This window comes from Triticum aestivum, chromosome 6D (genome assembly GCF_018294505.1).
Source record: "Triticum aestivum cultivar Chinese Spring chromosome 6D, IWGSC CS RefSeq v2.1, whole genome shotgun sequence".
Lineage (NCBI taxonomy): Eukaryota > Viridiplantae > Streptophyta > Magnoliopsida > Poales > Poaceae > Triticum > Triticum aestivum.
In genome coordinates, this window is record NC_057811.1 from 411,056,462 (window position 1) to 411,062,461 (window position 6,000).

The window sequence follows — 6,000 nt, forward strand, 5'->3', positions numbered from 1 at the left end:
TTGTGGGTGCTGGTGGGCACTAAAAACTTGTGGTTCTGTAATGAACAAAGATCTCAAGGATCCCGCGAGAGTGATGTTCTTTGCCTATGTTGTGAATGCTTATAATATTTATGTCTTAATTAAAGAAATGCAAGCCATTGGCCCAGTATGAAAGAAAATATGGGTCAAAGCCGAGTTGAAAAGGGCAACAATATCTAACTCCAACTAACAAACAATACAAAAGCACGAGGATTAATTGCTCATCAGGTTTAGAGAAAATCCAGATTGAACAGGACAATGACATCTAACTCAACCAAAGTTTTCGGCAGTCACAATCAAATGGATTAGTCTGATCCATAAAATCAAGATCAACGGCCAGAAATTCTACTGGTCCATGATGACAAGTTGTTGTAAATAGAAGCCGAGCACGATCAGAAGCCCTTAGGTCCACATGAAACTTCTTTTTATGTTGTTCAACACCTGCAGCCGTAAGAAATTTCTTGTTGAAAAACTTAATCCTCACGAACAATAGTGCCCTCGCATTCGACATGAAGAATGTGACAAAGCTAGTGTTTGCATTGTTGGATGCATATCCTTCCAGTGTTACTGTCTTCAAATGAATGTCGTGAGATCTGAGAAAATCCTAGTGCTTCTTGAACCATTGATTGGTTATACCCTTTTTCCATGTGTTAGTGCCTAAATATAGATGAAGATTGAAAATAGTTAATGTCTAAAAAAGATTATGTTGAAAGAGTGATAGCTGAACGATTAATTATAGTACATTATATATGGGCTTTCAATGTGCGTGAAATCATCACCTTCATATACAAATTCTCCAGACATGGAAAGCATTGCAGCAAGGCAATAATGATGTTGAGATCAAAACACCACATAGTGATATATAAGGTCTTGACAGAATCCACCACCACTGATAGGATGGACAAGCGCTTCATTGAGCATAGAACATAATATTAGCACTGAAAGTGTACTCCAAGATGATACTTAACTTATTCGCACAAATGAAAAATGAAAATTACAAAAGTGTACGTGAATAATATACAATACCTCAATAGGTGTGGAGGAAAATACCATCTCAGACCATTCAAACGGATCACTAATTGCACCCAAGGTCTCCAGTTTAGGCGCAGAGACCACAGTTATTTGTGAAGGTTTATAACAACAATTAAGGAGCAACCTTTGAAGTGAAGGGGCGTCTTCGATGATGAGCTCCCGTCCTTCAAAATGAATTCCCATGCTTACAAGGTGAGACGACTTTATTTTGAGATAAGGGATATGGGTTCCTATTCCAAAAACAAGCACCAAATGCTGCATTGCAGGGCAGCTAGAGTGGATGATGCTGTGAAGTGAGGCCACCGACAGATCAACCAACACAAGCGCAAGTTTTTTCAGCACTGGTAGTCGAAGCATTTGTACCAGATAGTCTGCTAGATGGCACCGGGTCAAGGTGATGGTGTGGAGAGAGGAGGAAAACCATGAGATGGGCATCGGTGGTGAGGGCACAGATGCAGCTCTTGGTGGAAACCTCTCGCTGTAATGGTAGAACTCAAGCTGCTGAAGTTATGGGATGTCAGGCAGGCGGCCACCGTGCAGGGTATGTCTAGCAGGTAGCATGCCGGGATGCAGATGCGTTGAACGGAGCCCCTGTGGGAGGAGATGATGGCTCCGGGGAGTTCAGAATCATCATCGACAGATAGCTGATGACAGTCGAGATTAAGAGGCGCGGTGCGCCACAGAGTGCGCCACCGAGATGCGAGGACTTGTGTGCGGCAGCCATCCTTGGTGGGGAGAAGGGAGATGATCTCCCCAAGGATTCCGTCTGGGAGATTGCTGATGCGGCCCGCCGGAGATTCTACTGGTTCATCAGGTCCAGGGGGGCGCTTCTGGCCGCACAGCTGGGTCGAAGATCTACATTCGGCGGCGGCGCTGGTCGGAGCCTCATCTGTGTTCATACCAATCTGAAAGAAAAAATGCATAACATGTGGGACATTCAAAATAAATTCCCAAGATCAGGAAGAAAAAAGGCACAAACATATATGTAGGTGACTAACCGGTTTTCCGTCGGAGTCGCAGTTGTTGCCGGAGTTGCTGTTGACCTCCGGCTCCAGCTGGGGGGGCACAACAGCGCCGATGAATTCAAGGTCGTGCTGCTGCCCGCGCGAGACCTCGTCGGCGGCGACAGAAACCTCTGTGGCCAGCTTGACGCATTGTGCGGGTGCTTCACCAGCCCCGGCGTCGCCACTCCCTCCGATGGTGTGCTTCGGCGGCATAGTCATACACTCCGGAGTCCAGACGTCGGTGACCACTGTGGACCGGGGGGTGCGGCCACCTATTATGGCCGGTGGCTCGGGCGCGCAATTAATACGGACCAGTGGGAGCGAGGAGGCTGCGGTCAAAAGTTGTCTCGCCTCCCGGTGAGCCTGCGCGGCAGACGTCTGCCATTCGTACCATCATTTCACGCAGCTACTCGCACGCTTCCCCGTCGATACACACACCTGCATGCGTGCCTCTTGGTATGCATGCGCGGCGGACTGCTCGCATGCGTCCCGTCAACTCACGCCTGCTCGCACGACACACGGGGCGTGTGGCAGCACGTATATTTTTTGGTTTATTTTCTGCCGCTTTACTGCTTCACTGAACCATTTGCGTTGAAGAGATGCACAAATCCTGCGTTGAACATCTCGTACGCTTCCCGGTGAACCTGCGCACCGGACGAGTTTTCGATTTACTAGAATTTAAAAACCAGGCATCTAAATGTTTTGCCGGCAATCAATAGTGCCCTGGTGTTTGAAATTCATTCTCATTTCTTCCACATAAGGAGACAGATTTGATTTTTCAACCTATTTATAGTCACTGGAGCATGCGCATGTAGTTCAAATTTGAATTATGCACATAAATGCATTGAAAACTCAGTTAATGCATAAAAATGTCCAAATGAACCCCAAAAAATCACAAAAATTGACACAACACTCCTATTGTTCTATGTTGGCATGAGAAAAAAAATTGAAAGCAATAAGAGGCAACGGATATCGTTTCGTCCCCAAAGGTGGGACGTTCCCTACCGAAAACCATCATGCTTGTTGTGAGAAGCTTCGGTTTGTGAGAAGCATATACCCAAACCTGACCCAAATGGGATAAAATTTGTACCACGGCAAGTTGATGCCGCTCCATGATAGCTTGCCAAGTTTCATGAATTTCAGACAAGTTTTGGATTTACTAGAATTTAAAAGCCAGGCATCTCAATGTTTTGCCGGCAATGAACGATGCCCTGGTGTTTGAAATTCATTCCCATTTCTTGCATGGGACCTAAGCATGCACCCAAGGAGACAGCTTTGATTTTTCAACCAATTTATATGCACTGGGGCATGCACATGTAGTTCAAATTTGAATTATGCACATAAATGCATTGAAAACTCAGTTAATGCATAAAAATGTCCAAACGAACCCCGAAAAATCACAAAAATTCACACAACACTCCTGTTGTTCTATGTTGGCACGAGAAAAAAACTTGAAAGCAATAAGAGGCAATGGATATCGTTTCGTCCCCAAAGGTGGGACGTTCCCTACCGAAAACCATCATGCTTGTTGTGAGAAGCTCCGGTTTGTGAGAAGTATATACCCAAACCTGCCCCAAATGGGACAAAATTTGTACCACGGCATGTTGATGCCGCTCCATGATAGCATGCCAAGTTTCGTGAATTTCAGATGAGTTTTGGATTTACTAGAATTTAAAAACCAGGCATCTCAATGTTTTGCCGGCAATCAACAGTACCCTGGTGTTTGAAATTCATTCCAATTTCTTGCATGAGACCTAAGCATGCACCCAAGGACACAACTTTGATTTTTCAACCAATTTATATGCACTGGAGCATGCGCATGTAGTTCAAATTTGAATTATGCACATAAATGCATTGAAAACTCAGTTAATGCATAAAAATGTCCAAACGAACCCCGAAAAATCACAAAAATTCACACAACACTCTTGTTGTTCAATGTTGGCATGAGAAAAAAACTTGAAAGCAATAAGAGGCAATGGATATCGTTTCGTCCCCAAAGGTGGGACGTTTCCTATCGAAAACCATCATGCTTGTTGTGAGAAGCTCCGGTTTGTGAGAAGCATATACCCAAACCTGCCCCAAATGGGACAAAATTTGTACCACGTCATGTTGATGCCGCTCCATGATAGCATGCCAAGTTTCATGAATTTCAGACGAGTTTTGGATTTACTAGAATTTAAAAACCAGACATCTCACTGTTTTGCCGGCAATCAAAGGTGCCATGGTGTTTGAAATTCATTCCCATTTCTTGCATGGGACCTAAGCATGCACCCAAGGACAAAGATTTGATTTTTCAACGAATTTATATGCACTGGAGCATGTGCATGTAGTTCAAATTTGAATTATGCACATAAATGCATTGGAAACTCACTTAATGCATAGAAATGTGTCTTCATAGGATACCCAAAGGAGACTGTTGGATACACCTTCTATCACAGATCCGAAGGCAAGACATTCGTTGCTAAGAATGGATCCTTTCTAGAGAAGGAGTTTCTCTCAAAAGAAGTGAGTGGGAGGAAAGTAGAACTTGATGAGGTAACTGTACCTGCTCCCTTATTGGAAAGTAGTTCATCACAGAAATCTGTTTCTGTGACTTCTACACCAATTAGTGAGGAATCTAATGATGATGATCATGTAACTTCAGATCAAGTTACTACCGAACCTCGTAGGTCAACCAGAGTAAGATCCGCACCAGAGTGGTACGATAATCCTGTTCTGGAGGTCATGTTACTTGACCATGACGAACCTACGAACTATGAGGAAGCGATGATGAGCCCAGATTCCGCAAAATGGCTTGAGGCCATGAAATCTGAGATTGGATCCATGTATGAGAACAAAGTGTGGACTTTGGTTGACTTGCCCGATGATCGGAAAGCCATCGAGAATAAATGGATCTTCAAGAAGAAGACTGACGCTGACGGTAATGTTACTGTCTACAAACCTCGACTTGTTGCGAAAGGTTTTCGACAAGTTCAAGGAGTTGACTACGATGAGACTTTCTCACCCGTAGCGATGCTTAAGTCTGTTCGAATCATGTTAGCAATTGCCGCATTTTATGATTATGAAATTTGGCAAATGGATGTAAAGACTGCATTCCTGAATGGATTTCTGGAAGAAGAGTTGTATATGATGCACCTGAAGGTTTTATCGATCCAAAGGATGCTAACAAAGTGTGCAAGTGCTACCTCTTGAGCACTGTGTTGGTTTTCCCTTGAAGAGGAAAGGGTGATGCAGTAAAGTAGCGTAAGTATTTCCCTTAGTTTTTGAGAACCAAGGTATCAATCCAGTAGGAGGCCACGCACAAGTCCCTCGCACCTACACAAACAAATATAAACCTCGCAACCAACGCAATAAAGGGGTTGTCAATCCCTTCACGGTCACTTACGAAAGTGAGATATGATAGATATGATAAGATAGTATTTTTGGTATTTTTATGATAAAGACTAAAAGTAAAGAAAACAAAATAAATGGTGCCAGAAATAACTTGTTGTCGGGAGATTAATATGATGGAAAATAGACCGGGGGCCATAGGTTTCACTAGTGGCTTATCTCAAGAGCATAAGTGTTACGGTGGGTGAACAAATTACTGTTGATCAATTGACAGAATTGAGCATCGTTATGAGAATATCAAGGTATGATCATGTATATAGGCATCACGTCTGCGACAAGTAGACCGACTCCTGCCTGCATCTACTACTATTACTCCACACATCGACCGCTATCCATCATGCATCTAGAGTATTAAGTTCAAAAGAACAGAGTAACGCTTTAGGTAAGATGACATGATGTAGAGGGATAAACTCATGCTATATGATATAAACCCCATCTTGTTATCCTCGATGGCAACAATACAATACGTGCCTTGCTGCCCCTACTGTCACTGGGAAAGGACACCGCAAGATTGAACCCAAAGCTAAGCACTTCTCCCATTGCAAGAAAGACCAAT